This window comes from Peromyscus leucopus, chromosome 16_21, assembly GCF_004664715.2.
Source record: "Peromyscus leucopus breed LL Stock chromosome 16_21, UCI_PerLeu_2.1, whole genome shotgun sequence".
Taxonomy (NCBI): Eukaryota; Metazoa; Chordata; class Mammalia; order Rodentia; family Cricetidae; genus Peromyscus; species Peromyscus leucopus.
The window spans coordinates 74,077,039-74,098,666 of NC_051084.1; the positions used below are offsets into that span (position 1 = coordinate 74,077,039).

At 49.6% G+C, this 21,628-nt stretch overlaps 1 pseudogene; it reads left to right on the forward strand.

Moving 5' to 3' along the window:
- The first annotated feature begins 19,406 nt into the window (after window positions 1-19,406).
- On the forward strand, window positions 19,407-20,545 carry LOC114702159 (annotated as a pseudogene).
- Window positions 20,546-21,628: the final 1,083 nt, after the last annotated feature.

A 21,628-nucleotide genomic window follows, 5' to 3' on the forward strand; every position in this document is an offset into this window, starting at 1 on the left:
CATCCCAGCAGGACGGGTGGCCTGGGTCACATGGTGGTAAGCAGCACACCCCAGCTGTCACCCACGCCCCGGACCCGGACCCCGTGGTCCAGGTCGACATGATGGAAAGCCTCTACTGAAGGCCCTGCAGCCCACTGAGATCGGCCGAGCTTGCACTTGCCACTTTCAAATATAGATTTTCTAAAAATGGCATTTTCCCCATTACCAGAGTAATACATGCTCATTATTTTCAAACTCAAACAATAGAGAAATTTACAACACTGAAAAAAGGGGGGGGGGATCTCTCATCCCACTTCCCTCTCCGTGAGATAACTGTTACTAACAGTGCAAGGGAGATTTTTCTAACCTTCCCAGGAGTTTGCAAATATAGACGATTGTACCTTTTAAAAGATGGAATTAGGCTTTTCTGCGATTCGCTTCCCTCACTTGGCAGTCAGTCATGGACAGCGTTTGATGTGCACCCTATCCATGTGAGCACTGGCTATTTCTCAGGCTGCCCTGGAAACCAGGTTCTGTAAAGCAGGCTGTTCCCGGGCCCCTGCTCCAAGAGGACTGCCGGGACCTGGGGTGTCCAGCATAGCTACCCATGACCATACCTGCCGGCACCCTCCTGCCCTTCCCCTCCCAGCAGCCTTCTCCCTACCTCAGCTGCTGGAACTTTAAGGGATGGATCTCCGTATCATTTCTAATACATCAGGGAAATCCCAGCAAGACAGATCACCGAGCCTTTCCGCTGTTTTCCCTGTGAGCTGATAAAGTCCTGTCAGTTAAAATCAAGTCTCATCCCTCTCCTATATGCATGGTCTCTTTTCCCAGGATGGAGGCTCTAGGCCTCAGCAGCCATTCTGTGGGGGTGGATGGTGGGGTGGGGGAAGGCAGTGACCTGCTGACCCAAGATTCTCCAGAAATAGCTGAGCATCTGGGCGGAGGGTGGCAGATGCCACAGAGGGATTCAATCAGCACCATCCCTTGACCTTTCCCTAGGCCACATGTGGACCACAGCCCCAGCATCCCCTGAGCACTGATGAAAACACAGAATTCTGGCCCACAGCACTGGGACTGAGAATCTGCATTTTAACAAGCTCCCTTGGGGATTCCTCTAAAGCCAGCCCCTGCTTCTGTTCCAGAGTCTCAGGGGCTATGTGTGGTATTGGAGATTTAAGCAAGCTAGCAACCGCAGGCAGGTGCCAGGCAACATTGGGAACAATGCTTAGCTCGCACTCACCAGGAGGGGAATCCCTGTTGCCATGGTGGTTTCAAAGACGAAGAGATGGAGTTACTAGACCGGTCAGAGCTCATGTGCTAACCCACAAGTAAGCAAACGTAGGTGTGCATGTGTGCACATGTGTGTTTGAAGGTACAGGCATGCATGCATATTTTTGTTCTCTTCTTTTTGTTTTTGAGACATGTTCTTTCACAGGCCTGGAATTCACTGATTCAGATAGACTGACTCACCAGCAAACCCCAGGCATCCACCTGTCTCTGCCTCCCCAGTGCTGAGATTACAGGATGCTCAATCATCCTACAAGGATTCTTGATCAACTGTGTTCATAGCAGCATTATTTGTAATAGCCAGAACCTGGAAAAAACCTGGATGCCCCTTAACCAAAGAATGGATAAAGAAAATGTGGTACATTTACACAATGCAGTATTACTCAGCTGTAAACAAACAAACAAACAAAAACAAACAAACAAAAAAAACAATGACATCATGAAATTTGCAGACAAATGGATGGAACTAGAAAAAACCATTCTGAATAAGGTAACCCAGACCCAGAAAGACAAACATGGTATGTACTCACTCATAAGTGGATAAGAAGTAAAGTACAGGCTAACCAACCTACAATCCACAGCCCCAGAGGGTCTAGATAATGAGGGCCCAAAGAGGGATGCATGGATTTCCCTGAGAAGGGGAAATAGAAGAGATCTCCTGGGTTAAACTGAGGGTGGGGGGATGGGAACATGAGGGACCAGGTTGGGTGGATTGGGGGCGGGACTGAGGGAGAGAGTATTGAAAGAGATATCTTGATGCGGGGAGCATTTTGGGATTAGGGAGAAACCTGGTAACAGGGAAACGCCTAGGAATCCACAAGAATGACCCCAGCTAAGTCTCCTAGCAATAGTGGAGAGGGTGCCTGAACTGGCCTTCTCCAGATTGGTGACTATCCTAATTGTCATCATAGAACCTACATCCAGTAACTGATGAAAGCAGATGCAGAGATCCACAGCCAAACACTGAGCAGAGCTCTAGGAGCCCTGTTGAAGAAAGAGAAGAAGGATTGTATGAGCCTTGGGGGTCAAGGTCATGATGGGGGAACCCACAGAGACAGCTGACCTGAGCTTGCGGGAACTCATGGACTCTGGACCGACAACTAGGGAGTATGCATGGGATCGACGTGGACCCTCTGCATGTGTGTGACCATTATGTAGCTTGGTCTGTTTGTGGGGCCCCTAGCAGTGGGATCAGGACCTGTCCCTGGGGCATGAGCTTGCTTTTAGGAACCTATTCCCCATGCTGGGATACCTCTGCCCAGCCTTGATGCAGGGGGAGAAGCTTGGTCCTGCCTCAACTTGATGTGCCATGCTTTGTTTGACCCCCATGGGAGGCCTGCCCTTTCTGAACTGAGGAGCAGTGGATGGGGTGAGGGTAGATGGAAGGTGGGGGAAGGGAACAGGGGGAAGGAGGGAGGGAACTGGTTGGTATGGAAAAATAAATGAAAAAATTAATAAACAACAAAAACAGGTGTGGACCACCACCCCAGCTTTTCTTACACGGGTTCTGAGGACTGAACTCAGGGCTTCAGGTTTGCTCAGCCGACGCTCTGATGGCTGAGCCACCTCCCCAACCCCCCTTTCCCCCTCAGGATCTGACGCCCACCCCATGCTGCCCACGTGCAGCCTGCTGTCCTGCTTTCCTCTCTCACTTCCTTCTCCTTCCTCTAAACACTTGGAGAAGCCAGGAGCCCTTGACCTGGAGATGTGGAGACAGCCAGAGCAGCAGCTGACATGCGGACAAACTCTTGATTCTCCCTCACCTTCCTTTATCCTCCCAAGAGTCATGGGAGATGACGCAGGTCTGTCATCCCCACCAAAGGAACCCAGGGACACCGAGCATCTAAACCAAGGCCACTCACAGCAGGTGCCTCTCTTCTCCCCTTCAGACTCCCTTTTCTCCAGGCTTCCACCCAGACTCTTCACCCTCCTCGGCGTGCACCTGCAGCTCTGTGGGGAGGGCAGGTCCCTGATGGCGCCGCCACAGCCTTTCTTCTTGGCTGTCTCATGCTTTGAGCAATTATAAATCATAGCGTTTTTCCTTTCCTCGGGCCTGATGTTTAATTCATCGCTCTTCTGGCTGCTTTAATGCAGAACACTTATTTGGTGGAATAGCTTTGTTTTGCCTCCCGAGCTGCCGCCTCTCATTTGGAACCCTGTTTTCATTGGGAAAGGGGCTTGCCGTCAACCTCTGGGATTTTTCTCTGCTTCTCAGAGTGTCTGGCCTGCCATTGGGGACCCATCTTGCTCTGTGTCACAGGCCCAAGCTTCACAAGCACTTGACTTCATCCTTTTGCTGGGCTTCCCTCTCCTGGACCTCATGTGCCATAGCAGGTCTGCTTTCTGTCCTATGGCTCCCCCACCCTACAACTGGGGCCCCCAATCCTCTTACCTGGTGGGGCTTTGAGGCCCATATCACAGTTAGAGCAGCTCTTTCTGGGGCTCAGAGGCTGGAGTGGCCTGGAGCAGGAATGAGAAGGGCACTGACCTTAGACCACTGAAAACATCCTAGATGAGCCTAGAACCTTGAACTTCACTCTGAAAGCTGTTTGAGAACCTCATCTTCCCAAAACAGGCCTCCATGTTTCCACTGCATGGACTGTAGCATAGTTAAGTCAAGAAAGGTCACTGCATGTCTGCAGGACTCTGTCTTGCCCAGCGTAGAAGTCAAGCTATCACGAGATAAACCTAAGTGCTCTCCCATCTTTCCAGGGGCTGGTGCATGGAGAGAACCCAAACTCCCTAAGGAAGTCTTGTTCCTTTGCCAAATGCTTTTGGGGTGCATTTATTTACAAAGCCTCGAACTTCTCCAGGTTCTCATACAAGCACACACAGGAGGGGAAGGGATCCTCCTAGGAAGCACACACTACCCTGGGGTGAGTTTGGAAGGAGACTTCCTTTTGTCTGTTCTGTGATGGTTTCAACTGGAAATGTCCCTATTGGTTCACATTTTGTATACCTGTTCCTTAGCTTGTGGGTACTATTTGGGGAGAGGGGGGTATAAAGCCTCCAGAAGGCCTTTTGCCCAGATCCTAGTGGTAGCTACCATCAGCCCAGTGTGACTGAGGAGCCTCCACTACCTGCTCCCACCAGTACAAACTCTGCCATGCCTTCCCCACCATGATGGTCTAAAACTGTGACCCAAATGAAAGCTGGCTTCCCTTAAGTTCTTTCTGTCATGTCACAGTGATATGAAAGGACAAATTGGTACCAAGAGTGGGGTTTTTTTTGCTGTGATAAATATGACTATCAAGCCTTTGGAACTAACTTGTGGGTGGAATGTAGAAAAGTCTGTGCTTGCCGGGCGATGGTGGCGCACGCCTTTAATCCCAGCACTCGGGAGGCAGAGCCAGGCGGATCTCTGTGAGTTCGAGGCCAGCCTGGACTACCAAGTGAGTCCCAGGAAAGGTGCAAAGCTACACAGAGAAACCCTGTCTCGAAAAACCAAAAAAAAAAAAAAAAAAAAGAAAAGTCTGTGCTATGGATTGGAAGAGTTGGATGTACCAGAATATAGACAGAGATCAATGGACACTTAGGGTGACAGCAAAAGATCTGAACGCCAATAGGAACCACGGGCAGTAACGGCTGTGCTCATGAGGTTTTGGGGGGAGTAACAATTATGTTGGGAATTGACAGAGGCTGCTCAGGTCATATTGCAGAATGGCCTCTATCCACATTTTGACTTTTCCCTGAAATTTTGAGTGAGACTCAATTAACAAGTATTTATTCATGGAGGAAAATTTAAAATAGTGATGCCTATAGACCATGCATTGTTTCTACTGGTTGCTTTTGGTCAGATTTACAGTGAGAATTAGAAGCAAAATGTGAAGCAGAAGGCTCTGAAACACATGCATGGTGGGAGTAGGAGTGTGCTTAGAGCCACGGGCGAAGTGGTGTGGGCAAGGCAGCTATAACTGCTAAAAAGATTTAACAACATTAAAGGGGGTCTGAGTGGGCTGGGGAGATGTCTCAATCCATGAAGTGCTTGCCATGTAAGCATAGGCATTTGAGTTTGATCCCAGGGCCCCATGTTACAACAGACAGACAAGATGGCATACACATGTTATCTTAGTGCTGGGAAGGTAGGGATGGGTAGGTCCCTGGGGCTTTGTCACCAGGCACCGTTGCCTAACTTGAGAGCTCCAGGCCAATGGAGACACTAACATGAGACATCTTCTGAGGAAATTTGCAGGCACCAAGTAGAACCAGTCCAAGAGAGTCCATGTGTGCTGGTGGTGGCAGGCCCAGATCAATGAGGCTGCCCAAGCCGTCTGGAGCACATACCATACCACCACATGCCCCAGACATGCTTTGGCCCAGGGTTCCCTCCTGTTCTTTCCTTCTGAAATGGGAATATTTACTCCATGTCTACCTATATTAGAGCATGTAACTTTTTATTTTACAGCATCAAAGTTAGGAATTTACCTTGAATCTCAGCAGAAAATTCAGACTTGAATAGTATTGACACTCTTAAGAATATGAAGCCTCTTAAAGTTGGGGTAAGTGCATTTTCACATTATGAAGTGGTCATGGGCATCTTGGAGAGCTAGGGATAGTGTGTTAGTTCAGTTTCTATTGCTGTGCTTAAACACCATCATCAAAAGCAACTTGGGCGAGAAAGGGTTTAAACTGGCTTATAGGTTACAGTCTATCCTCAGGGGAAACCAGAGCAGAAACTCAGGGCGGGGCATGGAGACAGGAAGTGAAACAAAGACCACAGAGGATGTTCACTGATCTGCTCCTCCCGGCTCTCTCAGCTTAGTTTCTTATAACCTGAAGAACCACCTGTCCAGGTGTGTGTTGTACGGCTCCCAGGGAGCTGGACCTGCCAGTGTCAACCAACAATCAAAATCTTGCCATAGACTTGTCGACAGGTCAATCTGGTGGAAGTATTTTCTCAGTTGAGGGAATTCCCAGATAACTTACCTTGTGTCCAGTTGAAAAAAAAAAAAAACCCAAACAAGCAAAAAACTTAACCAGGATAAATGGAATGCTAGGATTGGATGTGAACTGTCCTTTACAGGGTCATATTTTGAATGTTTGCTGTCTAGACTGTTGGGTTATTTGGAAGTGGGATATGGAGCTTCTAGGAGGTAGGCATGGCTGATAGAATTAGACTACTAGGGATGGCCCTTCCAAGGGTATAGCCTGTCCCTATTTCCAGCCACCCTCAGCTTCCTGATATGAGGAGTCTAGCCACAATCTGCGACTGCCTTGAGCTCTGCTATGGCTTTCCTGCTGAGGTAAACTGAGATCATCTGAAAGTGGGAGCCAGTTTTTAGGTCATTACATCATTTTGTCACAGTGAGATGAAAGTCACTAACATACCTACATCCTGCTCCAAACTCATGCCGAAGCCATGTCCTCCAGCAGGGTCCCTGCAGCCTGGTGGTCCTCAGCCTCTCTGCTACAAAGGGGTCAACTGCCTAGGCTAATTTCCTTGGTTTTAAATGATGAGCCAATGGTACAAAGGAGAGAGAGGATGGTCTCATGGCCACACAACCAGCACAGGATTAGATCCTGACCCTCAGTGTCCCTGATACTCTCTTTCTTGCTACATACCTGAGGCAGATGGGAAATGCACAGTAAACGATGGCTGGATGCCTGCTAGATGGTGTGTGAAGGGATGATATTCAGGTTTGGGTTGTTTACACTGATCTTGGTTGTCAATTTGAATGGAGCTGAAAGCAACTGAAGTGCAAACCACTAGGTACCCTTTTAAGGACTTTTCTTGATCAGATTATGTGAAGCTGCAAGACTCACCCTAAGTACAGATGGTACCTTCTTGTGGCATCCCAGATCAAAGGACACAGAAGAAGAATCTCTGGTTTTGCCTGCTTGCCCTCACTCTCACTGGCAAGTTCATCCACCCTGCTGCTGCAGCAGCATTCCTTCACTGGTATTAGAGCTAACATCTTTGGACTTCCTGCGTCTACTGAAGACAGGCATCTCTTCAGGAATCCTCCAGGCCTTCAGTGTTAGGTTGGAACTATTAAGACATCCAGCCTTCCAGACCGAGCAACTGCCAGATTCCCAGCCTTCCCCATGTGAGACAGCCATTGCTGGACTGCCTGGACTACATCCCGCAGGCACTCGAAAGAATCCCCTTTAATCTATGCATCCATTCTACCAGTTCTGTTGTTTAAGACCCTAATACAGTTCTCGGACAACACGGCTTCTTCTAGGTTCCTCTGACCTGCGCTGCCCACAGCATGCGTCAAGTCCCCTGAAGGAGCTCTGCTATGCACACATATGCAAGCCCCACGAGGGCTGCCAGTGGTCCCTGCACAGCCCCCAGCTGCTCCTTTCTGCATACAAGTGCCATGTGCTTCCTACAGACTGGTCTTCACAGAGCCAAGCTCCTTCTCTGAGGCTGGAGTCTTCCCAGGGAGCTGTGGCCATACTTTTGTGCACGCTCACTATCTGCTAGGAGCTGCAGGGCCTGCTTACAGCAAGGTCACTTCCTGGACTCCCTGGGCATGCTGCTGGCTCATCTGTGTTTTATTGCCAAAATGATGCCCGGACTCAGCCTCCTTGCTGACTAAGGAAAGGGGGTCTCTTGGTCTGATACCTTTCTCCCCATCCTTGTGGGCCCAGTCCCTCTCTCTGTTCCCATCACGGCAGCAATCCCTGCCTTCTTTGCATGCTATCTGGTGTGGCAGCTCCCGTCCCGGCTGTCTTCTTCCTTCCGGCCCCTGTGATCTGCCTGAATGATGAGTTATTTCACAGGAAGATTGATCTGGGTATCAGGCCATCGTTTAGTCGGCCATTACAACAGCCAATTTTGGTTCCACGCTCAGCTGTGAAGGGGAAACGGACCAGGCTGCTGGCTCTTTCTGGAGTGTAGGGCTGTGGGTGGGAGGAGGGAAGCAGGGCCTGGTGTGGGGCACAGGCGAGGGCCTGGCTGACCTCAGCCCCTGCGGGTCTTTATCCTCAGCAGACGATATAGTGTAGAGACTGCAAGGGCTGAAAAGAGATGGAAATTCTCTCGGGGGGAAGAGCAGGGGCTTCGGCAGAAGCTGCAGCAGGGGGAAGGTTTTGTTAAAGGACAGAGGGAATGAGCCTCAACACAATAAGCGTGTTTCAGGGGGACAGTGGCTGAGCACCCCCACTTTCTTCATCCTCTACTCAACCCAGCAGCAGCAGTCACTGGACTGCGTTCCCCATCCCCCCCGCCACAGCTGAATACTTCCACAGACAGCGTGGGACTCTCTCACCCTTCAGTTACCACCTGGAACGACAGCTCAAGGAGGGCAATGGCCTGCTCCTTGCTCCTCTCTTTCCCTAGCATGGTGCTTGATGCTCAGTAAACCCTACCATGGTGCTTGATGCTCAGTAAACCCTACCATGGTGCTTGATGCTCAGTAAACTCTGGGATGGTGCTTGATGCTCAGGAAACTCTGGGATAGTACTTGATGCTCAGTAAACTCTAGCATGGTACTTGACGTTCAGTAAACTCTGGGATGGTGCTTGGTGTTCGGGAAACCTTTGCTGAAGGAGTGGGTGGGCACTAGAGGGCTCCGGTCCCACAGGGCTGGGCATGTGGATCCCAGAATCTCCACCCTACTCACTGCTGCATCAGAAGGGTGGAGATCAGGTCCCCCAGAGGTTCTGCACACATGTTCCCCGTGCAGTAGTTTTCAAATAACTTCAGGGTGTCCACAGAAACACCTCCCAGAGCTCATGTTTTCTTTCAGCCCTGGCTGGGAACCACCAGCAGCAAGGTTCAGTGGGAGGGCACAGAATTTGGAATCAGCAGACATGAGATGTCGGCAGGGAGGAGTCACCTGCCCAACGTCTCTGAAGCTTGTTTGTTTGTTTTGTTTTCTTGTTTTCCACCTTTTCAGGCGATGATGTTTGTGAAGGTGCTCTGTCACCTACTTGTTCTTAAGTAGGCTCATTCACTGTCAAGTCCACACTGGCTCACAGCACAATGAGCCTATGGGCACTAGGGGGAAACCAAGGGAAGGCCATCTGATCAGGGAACAGCCTAAGAATGGTGGAATCAAAGCAGGCTTTCCCACCGTACCTGCTGGCTGCCCAGTCTGAGGATGGAGCCGGGAGTACCCAGCATGTCAGACAAGCATCCCCCTCCCTGACGCCAGCTGCAGTCCCATCCCAAAGCAGCCTTTATTGTCCCCTATGAATTCCATTTTTTAAAAAAATTAATCTTAAATTATCAAACAAAATAACTTGTTTTCTCATGACAGTTTCAAACACACTTGGTTTGGGTTGATGGTACCACGCTCCTTCCCAGCCTCCCACCACCACACTCCCTTGATTGCATCCTTCCATTCCCAGTATTCTCCTCCTTTGGTATCACATGCATTCTATGATCCTGCCCCTCCATGAAAGTCTCTTTTTCTCTGCTCATGGGCCAGTTTCTAGTTTCCTGTTGACAAACGGGATTGTATGAGACTCTGGTCCCAGGACCAGCCACCCCCTTCCCTTCTGAGGGCCAGAAATCCTAGTGTTCTGTGAGCTTGGAGCCTGCCCTGCTAGAGTCATAACTAGGTGACCTGAGTGTGTTTACAGAAGCCTTGGGTAGCTGCAGCAAAGGAGGCCGAGGAGGTTCAGCTACATCAACAGAGCTGTTAAAGTTAAATAAGCATAGAATGACCCCAGCTCCTGTCACCCACCACAGATACCCAGTATAAAGCCAGCAAGTGTATACAGTCAGAAAAAGATAGATGCACCAAAATCATCTGCTTCCTTACAGCCCTATGAACAAGATCCCAGAACTGAAGTGAGCAGTGTGCCCTCACCCCAGAGCATCCTTACACACCACCCCCAGAAAACCCTAGGGTCAAGGCTGTCTCCCAGAACTCCTTATCAGAGCTTTCTGAGTCACCCACGAAGTGGGACAGTAGTGGGTGGGGACACCTCTGATAAGGGTGGTGGAGAGACCGGTGTGCAGACTTTGGGACAGGCACAGCAGTTGGAGTAGGGTATAGGGCGGAGGTGGGGATGCGGGAATGGGGGAGGCAGAATTTTCTAACAGTATTATGAGCTGCACATAATCTTTCCTCAATAGATGTCAGTGGACTCTGCTAATAGATGGAGGCTCTGAAAACAGGGGGTGCTTTGGGAGAGAGAAAGGGCTCTCCAAACAGCATCAGTGTGCCAAGGCGCTTTCCAGTTCCCTGAACAGCAGCTCTCTCTATACACAGAAAACAGCGAAGACATCAGGGACCTGAGGAACAGGTGGCCACATGATTACTGCCCTAGGATTAAAGCCACAAACCAAAGAACATCTGCTGGTGTGTGTAGAAGGGGGGATGTGGTCTGTTTCATGCTCAGTTGACTAGTCTGTTGGCAGTCTGGCCTTGACCCTTCTGTGTGGCTCCCCTGCCGTCTCTGGAAGGGCTCAGAGTATGGCTGCTTCCCAGCTCCTTCCCTTTGCATGGCATAGCAGGGTTCTGATCATGATGACCAGTTGTGGGCTAGTGTGGGCTGAACCACGCATTAAGAGAAGTGGAGCTGCCTTACAGTCTGTGGGCACCAGGCACCTTGTGGCATCATTTGGCCCTTCTGGCTTACAGTCCCATTGAACATCTATTATTTATGCCAGCCAAGTGGCTTGGAACAAGCTGAGACTCAATTAAGATAATGTTCCCCGCACAGAAGCGGCTGTTAACGCTGGGAAGTTATCCCCACCAAAACTCCCTCCCCCTTCTCACCACAGAGCTGGAGGGGCAGAGATCAAGAGGGGGTGGGTAAAGAAGCCCAGAGATGGAATGGAGGAAGCAGAAATAGAGAGGAGAGGGTTGTGGACACACCCCGAGCAGGGACGGTCCTGTTAGGCGTTGTCCCGGGGCTGTGACTTTGGCATCCCCTCCTGCTCCCTGCTGGAACTCACCCTTCCTGGGTTCTCAGCACAAAGAGAGGCTTCCTCTCTGAGGAATGTGGGTGGTGCTGATGAGGGGCAGTGGTGGCCAGAAGCAGTCTGACATGGCGTTGGCTGGGCAGGGACTCCTGGTTAGGGGAAGACAGAGGTGAGTGTAGAGTAGACGGTGAAGTGTAGGAGAGAGAGAAGGGAGGCAAAATTCACAACAGTGGCTTGGGACCAATATGGAGGAGGTGAGAGAGAAGGAGATGCCTGGTGTGGAGAGGCCTCTGAGCTAGGAGAGCCGGTCCATCAGGGAACCGCAGTTCCACAGAGAGGATGGGCCAGCAGCAACACCACAGTCCTCACTGAGCCGAGTCTTACCGACTGCCCTGGCTCCCCACATCTGAGCTTCCTAGGCCTCTCTGCCATGTCCCCTGCACGTAAGGCCACTAGCTGGAGGGTCAGCCTGGAGAGCGAGGTCTGAGGGCATCTGGGCACTGGCGTCAGCAGAAGGAGCCGGTCCAGAGCTGGATACAAGGCAGTGGCTAGCAGGCCTCATCCATGTCTTCCACACCCGCAGCACTGCGGCCGCCCTGGCTTCACCCGCAGCAGGTCCCAGAGCAGTAGCTGTGGAGGATGCTGCAGGCGGGGAGCAGGGCCCACTAGGTCCAGCTGCTGAGCCTCCTGCTCTGATGGTGAAGGTCCACTGTGGTCAGCAGTTCCTCCCTCCTTCCTCATCGTCGCTGTTTCCTTGGTATTCGCTCTTCCTCCCCCGACGACGTTTCCTTTTATCCCATGGACCGTCACCCACTTCAGATGGAGTGTTGCACCTCAGGGTGCTTTCAAACCCCCTGTAGTAGGTTGGTTTGATTTCACTTTTATTTAATTTTGTGGTACTAGGGAGGTGGTAAACGTGGGGTCTTGTACTTCCAGGAAATGCCCTACCCGTGAGCTACCTCTATAGCCCTTCTCTCTGAAAACTTTCCATTTTGAGACAGGTTCTCAGCTAAGTTGTCTGGGCTAGCCTGAACTCACTCTGGGCAGACGTCTAACTTGTGATTCTCCTGCCTCTGCAGCTCCTGCAGCTGGAATCCCAGCCCCCACCCACTCTCGTTAGGTTAAACAGAAACTAAAGATCTGAAATGGCTGGAGAAGCCAGATCTTTGGAAGCAGCTACACAGCTAAGAACAAGGCTAAAATCAATCGGGAGCAGACTCCCGCATGAGCGGCCGGCTGCTATGGCTGCTGGGGTCTCCGGGGTCTCCCAGAGGACTGCTGGGTGTTCTCTAGGGAGGGGCTGTCCTAATTTGCTTTCAGTTGCTATGACAACTGAAAACAACGCAGGGAGGAAAGCATCCATTTATCTTACAGGCTCCACCAATGGCGTCAGGGCAGGAACTCAAGGCAGGAACTGTGGAAGAACGCTATGTGCTAACTTACTACTCCGGGTTTATGCTCAGCCAGATTTCTTATATAACCAGGACCAACTACACACACAGCAGGCTGAGCCTTCCTGTATCAACTAACAATCAAGAAAATGCCCCACAGGCATGCCACAGGCCAATCTGATGGAGGCAATGTCCTAACTGAGGTTCCTCTTCCTAGGTGACTCTAGTGTCAAGCTGACATAAAAGTATAGAAAGGGACCTGCTTGAGGCCTGGGAGCAGCACTGAATGAGGGTCACGCACAGAGCCACGCTCCCACAAGGGGATGCTGTCTCAACCTAAGGGACCACCCTGAGGACAAGGGCAAGTGTCTGCCTCACTGGCAGCTGCCGTGGGAAGCTGTGAAGTGATTTCTGGGGTCTCCAGGCTCACATCCAGGGAAGGGTCAGGTAGCATGAGATGGGTCAGGCACGGCCCAGCAGCGCACTGTAATGAAGCAGGTGAGACCTGCTGGCATCTTTCCTCCAGGAACCTACCCTCTGCCAGGGAGCTGTCACCTGCGGGAAAGGCACTCTCAGGGACGGATGTAGCAAGGAAACCCTTCTCATGTGTCGTTGTAAAGGTCCCAGAGCAAAAGAAATGCAAGCTAGATCCAAAGGCATGAAGCAGGGCTGTCTAGCTATGGGACTGTTGGCCCACGCCCTCCCCTCTCAAAGCTTGGGAGCCCGGACATAAGACCAGATCACTGTAGACTAATCCCTCTCTCTTTTGCTCTTTTGCTCTCTCTTTCTCCTTCTCTCCTTCTCTCTCTCTCTCTCTCTCTCTCTCTCTCTCTCTCTCTCTCTCTCTCTCTGTGTGTGTGTGTCTGTGAGACAGAGGCAGAGAAATGGGTAGCTCAAGGTGTCAGTTCTGTCAACCTTGTTTAAGGCAAGGTCATCTGTGTGTATCAGGCTAGCTGGCCCACGAGCTTCTGGGAATTCTCCTGTCTCTGTCTCCTGTCCTAGCATAGGAGCACTGGGGTTGCCGTCCCGTGCTTCAGCATCAGCTTTCCAGGGCACGCTCCGAACTCGGGCCTCTAGGCTTGCAGGGCGATCACTTTGCTAACTGAGCCACCTCCCAACTCTGTCCATGAGGGTTCTTCAGAGATGTGGCACAACAGCACTAAGAGACAAGCCCCGGAGAGCCTGGAGGTTGGGAGTAATGAATGCTCTTACCATTCATTTTCCCTCAGAGTCACACAGGAGATGTCCTGGCCTCTACTGCAGCCCATAGCCTCCCACCCAAGATCCTTCTGCACACATCCCTTCTCAGCCTGAATGACTGTTTTTATTTGTTTGTTTGTTTGTTTTTGTTTATTTGTTTTGTTTTGCTGCAGGCACCCATGAGTAGCAAGCAGGTTCTCAAGCCTAATGGGACCAGATGCATCTCTAACCAGACAGGGAATGCGTCTGGATTTGTCACCCGACAGGTACAGATGTTGCAGGCTCTCATCCATGAGACAGAATCACTCCTGGGATTGAGAGGCTCAGGCACATCTGTCAGAGGCAAGCCGCACGCTGCTCCAGACACTGACAACAAATCCCCTGCAGCGGACTGGGGTCAGTGGGCCCAGCACTCTATCAGTGGAATAATGAGAGCGGAGCTGAGGAGAGATAAGCCCCCTTCTGTGTGGAGACTCCTGTAGTTCCCTCCCATCATGCTCCAGGCACGCATAAGGAAAGGGAAGGACAAAGTTTCTCAGACAGAGCAACTTCCCCTCCACTGCCTGCTAGCTGTTTGGCCCTCATGGTCAGATGAGTTCATGTTATACTCATTGCCTCTGAAAATGCACCACCTTCCTCGACATGGCAAGCAGAGGGTGGAATTCTCTGCAAGGTCACTGCAGTTTCTGTACTCCTGCAGGCTTTGGGTCCTAACTGCTAGGTGACACACGGTTCAGAGCCTCTAGTCCTAGGCCAGGGAGGTGGCTCTGTGCGCAAAATGCAAGCTTATATGCATGCATGAGAACCTGACTCCAGAATCCCACGTAGAGACCATGACATGACTGCGCACACACCTATAACCCCAGCCCTGGAGGATCCTAGGGACTCACTGAGTAGCCAGTCAAAGTGTCTAGCTTGGAGTTAAATGAGAGAGACCCCGTCTCAAAAATTAAGGTGGAGAAGTGATTGAAGAAGACATCTCAGTGTCAGCCTCTGGCCTCTGTAGATGCTTATACACATGCACACAGAGGCACGTGCGCATACACACACACACACACACACACACACACACACACACACATACACAGAGAGAGAGTCAGAACCCTAGCACTTGTTAGTTGTATAACACTGGGTAAATAGAAGGGTCTTCCATTCTCTAATCCTCTTCCAGAAACATCCTTACAGACACACCCAGAAGTGTGCTTCCTAGGTGACTCAGAATCCCATCACGTTGGTAATGATGATAAACCATCACACTCACCCACTTTTCTGAAAGTCAGCTAGTACTCGTTTACAATGGAGAGGTTCCGAGGCCCCTACGAAGTCTGGTCCCTGTACAGGATTAGTGACCTATGAAGCCTAGCCTCCAGTGAGCTCTTGCGGAGTGTTGGTGGCTCTTTTTGTAGGATATGCTGGTTGGAAGACTCCACCATCTACCTGCTTGTGTTAGAAGCATTCTAGTAGTTTCTCTTTTCTTTGTTAGTCAGGGAATGGGTGAGAGAAGTTCTGAATCCAGCCAGGATTCTGGCAGGGAATGCCCATTCCACAAATCTACAAATGATAGATGAGATGCTGCCAGCAAAGGATACATGCTACTGCAGGGCTGTGCGGGACTTCACATCAGCAGACTTTTGTTCATGGTGAGGACTTGGGCCAAGGGACTCCTCTGCCCTGAGCCTTTGTTTTCCCATCCATGATAGGGGTTACAAACATAAATAAGATAGTTTATTCCTGTACCCTGTTTGCTAACATTTAGCTCTTCAAACTCTTGGAATGTCTGAGTGTCTTCTGCTTTGCTAATGATGTCTGGTGCTCTAGGATGGCCTCAAAATAGGGGCTGGTTGCCAGGGAGTCAAGCATGAGCTCAGAAGGATAAAACTGTCAGTCCCAGCCCCAGCCACTGCAGAGAAGGGAGGGCATGGAGGCCAAAGTGATCACGGATGGCCAGTGACTTCTCCAGGCACACCTATCAACGGATTCTTCTCACCTTATGACTAGTGCTGTTCCACACTTTCCTCTTGCTGCTGCAAGTGGCCTTGGTGGTCTAAAGAACAAAAGAGGTGGTGTGAGAGAGCTTCCCAGGTTGGTGAACATACCCACATACTGAGAATGTTGTGTGCCCAGGATGGAAGGACACAAAAGCCATACACCCCATTCTACCACATCTTTTACCCTACATATATCTCTTCCACTAAGGGGCTCCTAAGCTGTACATTGTCAACAAGGTAGATAAGTGTGTTTGCTTATCTCCATTGTTGACTTGCTGTGATTTGGGGTCACCTAGGAGACACACCTCCAGGTGTGTTTGTAAAGGTGTTTCTGAGGAGTACTGAGAATGGAAAACCTGTGTTGTACGTAAGCAGCAGCATCCCATGGGCTAGAGTGCCAGGCTGAATAAAAAGGAGAAGCAAGCTGGGTACCAGGAGTGGAGGAAAGAGAACATGTCTGTATAAACATATTCTTAACACAATACAAGAGACACACTCATGTCAACTATAATCCTCATTTTTTTTTTGCAACCGGTCATGTGGCCTTGGTTGGTACTTATAACTACCTTCCTCTGCTACACATTTCCTCCACCCTTGGCAAACATGTCGGCAAGTCTTGGCTCTTTTCCTGGAGGAGTGACCCACACCTTCATTCCTGAGGATCTGGGCCCTTTGTCATCCTGTCTGGATCAGGCTGTTGCAGTTTCCCATGGCTTTAATCACAGGACATGGTAGCATCAAGAGCTGCCCTAAAGCAGTGCATCTCTCCCTTCCTAACGCTGTGACCCTTTAATACAGTTCCTCATGTTGAGGTGACCCCCAACCATGAAATTATTTCATTGCTACTTCATAACCATAATTTTGCTACTGTTATGAATTGTAAATATCTGCTATGTAGGATATCTGATGTGAGAGCCCCCCCCCCAAAGGGTGGTGACTCACAGATTGGGAACCCAAGGGTCTCTTGCATTCGAGACATAATCTTTCTTACCTCCGTGGTGGAGAAAGTGGGATTTGGGAGTGTCTGTCCTCACCATGCCCAGCTGGGACCTGGGAGTATCTACACTACAATCTGACAATGGAGAGTGTCTGCTTCCAACCTTCGAAAGAATACATGCGAAAGTAAAAGAGACCTTTCCATTTGGTATTGCTGTCCAGTGTGGCAAATGATGAGGCTTGCCCCTACTAGTGTGATCCAGGAAGTTGATGGTAGACGCAGTGTCGAAGCTGGTGATTGTCAAGGGGGGATCCTCCTGTTGTCTGCCAGCCTGCTCTGTCTAGACATCTAAGCATGCACACCCTTGTTTGAAGTGGGATTTCAGTCACTGCCCACAGAAGAGATGGAAAAAGGGACAAGGAACATTTAATACTTTTAGTTAGAACTCAAAAGCAGGTCCACTTAGCAGCCAAGATCTGGAAGCTACTGCCTGTAGGAGGAGCTTCTGGGACTTGTGAGCATGGTCTTGAGAGATTGTACATCACTCAGGGGACTGTACATCCATCTCCCTGTCAGGGCTTTAGGCAATTCAGCTTCTGTGGCTGTAGCACACAGAAGCAACCAGCCATTGTCAGTGTGGACCTGCAGAGTCCTTCCTTCAAAATAAAGTCCAAACATATTTCCATAGACCAAGAAGTACCTTACTGATATCACTCTCCAGCCTACTAAGAGTCAGGAGAAACGGGCCTTGTCCGCTGGTACTCCAGACCTCCAGACTCAAGCACCTACTGAGCAGAGATGCACTCATCCCTGTGCTGCTCGGCTGTGAGAGCAACGAGACCACGCTACCCCACGCCTTCCCTGCCATGACCGCCACCTCCAACTCTAAGCTGAAACAAACCCTTCCAGAAGATGCGTTTGTCTTCTGAAATACTTGATTTCAGGGACCAGAAAAGTAACTAAAATACAGGAACTGTGAAGGGCTGCTCTTTCGGACAGCACTCAGGAACAGAGAAGCCCTCTCTTGGGCTCCTTGAGTCCTTTTGAAAAAACAAGGTCCTTCATGAACTGTGTGAACATCAGGGATTACCACACACCTTTCCACAGAAAAGCTGATTTGTCAGATAAAGGTCTTCAGATCTCACGAAGAGACGACCTGACAAGCTGAAGACATGGTTTTCAAAAGTTAAACACAACTCATTAGAGGCTAGGGACATTCCTAGTGTCCCTGGCTCGCTTTATTAGGCTTGGTCACCTTGCTTACTTATAGATTCCAGAACTATAAGCAAAGGGAGGCACCACCCACTTAGAGATTGGCCCCTCCCACATCAGTCAGTCATGAAAATGCCCTACAGACACATCCACAGGTCCATCTGATGGGGGCAATTCCTCAGTTGAGATTCCCTCTTTCCTTATGACTCTAGATGATGATGAATTGATGAACCCTGTGGTAGTTTGAATGTAATTGGCCCCCATAATCTCATAGGGAGGGGCACTATTAGGAGGTGTGACTTTGTTGGAGTGGGTATGGCCTTGTTGGAGGAAGTGTGTCATGGCGGGGGTGGGCTTTGAGATTTCCTATGCTGGGGATACCACCCAGTGTCTCAGTAACTTCCTGTTGCCTGCAAAATGTAGGTAGGACTTCTCAATTATTTCTGTCTGTGTGCTGCCACGCTCCCTGCCATGATGATGATGGACTGAACCTCTGAAGCCGTCAGCGAGCCTCTTCAATTAAATGTTTTCCTTAGAAGAGTTGCCGTGGTCATGGTGTCTCTTCACAGCAATAGAAACCCAAACTAAGATAAAACCTCACCACAAATCTTTATTTGGGGCTGGACAAATAAACAGAAGAATGGACACTATTGATCACCAGAGGCACTTAAGTTCTTTGGAAGAAACAGCCTGTGGATCCTATAAGCTGATCCTCCCCAAGACCAATGTCAAAATTTGCATTTTGATGATGAACTGGACTTATAAGCACATGGGTGCCATTTAGCAGGAATAGTGAAGGACCACAGCCCAAGTGTGGACTCTTATTTATTTAATCGACTCTGCTCTCATATATTGCATTTATTTACTTATTTATTTATTCTTCTCTCATATATTACATCCTGACTAGTTTCCCCTCCCTCCACGGTTCCAAGTCCCTCCCCCTCCCTCCAGCTCCTCCAGCTCCACTCCTCCTTCGTTTCCCTTCAGAAAAGAGCAGGCCTCCCAGGGAGAGCAACAGAACATGGCATAACAAGTTACAATAAGACTAGTCACAGACCCTCACATCAAGGCTGGACCGGGCAATACAGTAGGGGGAAAAGGGTTCCAAGACGAGGCAAAAGAGTCAGAGACTGAAACTTCCGGTTATACAGCTGTTTGGCTGCAGGAAGCGGGTGTGGGAGTAATCTGGTTAATTACAGGATTAGGTACTTCCTCACAAGATAGGTAGTAGTAGTAGCAGTCGTATCTAACAGCCAGGGCTCTCTTGGAACTTGCTATGTCGACCAGGCCAGGCCGTTCTCGCTGGAACTCAGAGATCCTGCCTCTGCCTCCAGAGTGCCGGGCTTAAAAGTGGGCTCCACCTCTAATGGCTGTGGAAATGAAATTCCCAGTTTCCTTTGCTGCTATTGGTGGTTTACCACGAAGTGTTTTCCAGGGGTCGGGATTTAGAGGAGAGCCAATGCAAACCCAGAGACCAGGCTGCTCACACAGAATGCTTTGTGCGCAGGGGTGGGCCTTCTCCACATTCTATAAAACTCTCTGCTAGAGTCTATTTGCCTCCAGCTGCTCTCTGGGTCACCATGTGCAGGAGGGATATCCTGAACCCAAAGGCCATCACCAACACGGTCAAGTCCAAAGGACTCGAGAAGCTTAGCTGGTACTGCCAGATGTGCCAGAAGCAGCGACGTGGCAAGAATGCTTTAAGTGGATGGCTGAATCTCAGAGACAACTCTTGCCAACCTCAGTTTATGGATTATTTTTCAGAGGAATTCCAAAATGACTTTCTTGAAGTTCCCAGGAGATGCTTCGGCATGAAGTCCACAACAACATCATGTACAATGAGTACAGCAGCCACCAAGAGCACATCCACATGGATGCCACTCGGTGGGAGACGCTGACCGACCTCACCAAGTGGCTGGGGAGAGAGGCTTTGTGTCAAGTGGACGAGACACCAAAAGGCTGGTACATCCAGTACAAAGACAGATCCAGAAACCATTCACTGGCTACTGGAACTAGAGAAAAAAGAAACAAGACCTTGTCGATGAAGAGAAAAGTGCCATTCACTAAGGAACATGTGAGAAGAAGGTCTGGAACGGAAAGAGCAAAAGGCACCTGTTTTTATGGAATTAAACCGAGAAAATGAAAAAAAAGTTACATTCTGTCTGAAGAGAAGAGCAGGGAGCTCAGCTGGAGCAACATCATCGTCGTCGTCGTCGTCATCGTCCAAGTCGGGCTGTTTGGGGCCAAGTGCCCCGTGGATGTGGGGGAGCACAGCATGGGTGAAGCAAAAAGAAGCTTCCGAGCTAGGCTCTGCCTGCGAAGAAGACTTTACAGGGTGACGGAATTATGGAGATTAAAGGAAAGAAAAGAACTTCTGAGAATGGACTTCTGGCTACAGCCTGGAACCGTGAAAATTATAACTAAAACTCTTGGAGAGAAAAACCACAAGATAAAGGGTGTGGTTAAGGGAGTGATTGACAGGTAAAGATGACTGAATCTGGAGACAAGCTGAAACTGGACCAGACCCCTTTAGAGAGACAGCCATTCCTCACCAGGAAAGAGGATTCTAGTTTTAAACAGCGGCTACAGAGGAAATGAAAGCACCTAGAATCCATGGATGAGAAGCTTTTCGACCACCGTGGTCACTGGAACTGGGCCTCTGAAGAAAGGATGCAGAGCTGAAGGAGTTCAATATGAGGACCTATCTGAGCTTACTTGAGTTGGGAATTTGTTATCAGCACTTTGAAATCCTAACACATCAGACTGATGTTTACCAAGGCAGTATGAGACTGGACTGTGTAGGGGGTTTATTTTCCATAAAAAATGGATTTACATATTGCTGGATAGTTGTTTGGGTAAACTAAATAAAATCTTATTATGTCTTTGGAAGTATCAAAAATAAATAAAACCCTTTGCTGCTGGCTGTCTAGTATCTGTGTGTCTTTAAGGTGGAGTCTATTGGGGCCTTTTGGTATGGATGAAAAGGAGAAGAGCAGGGACGGGGATTGTGGGAAAACTCACAGCAAAATACCCTGGAATAGAGTGGGGTTGGGGTGGAGAGTGTGCCCAAAAGTTAGGCTCAAGTAACATCCTGGGATACTCAGGGTGGGGCTTCTCATCAGGCTTCTCCTCCGTTCTTCGCATCTGGGAGACCAGCCTCTCCACTTCTGATTTTCTGTCTTGCTTCGTGTCTAACACTCTGATCTCTCAACCAGGGAAGAAATGTCTACAGCTCTTTCATATTGAAAGACATCTCTAGTTCTTCCTTGGCAATACAGCGCACTTTCCAGGAACCAATTTTCTCCCTGTCTCCAGCAAGAGGGAGGTAGGTACGTGCACTTAGTCTAACAAACCTTGTATTTCATTACTCCGAGGGTCATTGCACATAGTTCCTAACTATGGTCCTAAGCCTATCTCCACGGCTGCTCACCTGTGTGAAGTATCTTAGCTGAAGGTGGGTCCAGTCTCTCATGGTAGTCTCTGGTTCACAGGTGGGGATCCCGGGGAGACTCTCCAGCTGCAGGGCAGATCAAGGTGGCATCTCTCTAACAGTCCTGAAGATGTGAGAGCAATACATTGCTCTTGATCTCTGCTCATACACTGTCCAGTGGACATCCTGGAGTTCTAGTCCTGTTACCTTGAGTAAGTGATGTCACTGGGTTCTGGTTATCAGGTGCAGCCTTGGGTGTGCTGGAGTTCCTGACTATTTTTACATGTGTGATGGCTATTCTTGGTTGTCAACTTGACTACATCTGGAATTAACTAAAACCCAAAAATGGAGGGCACACCTGTGAGCTATATT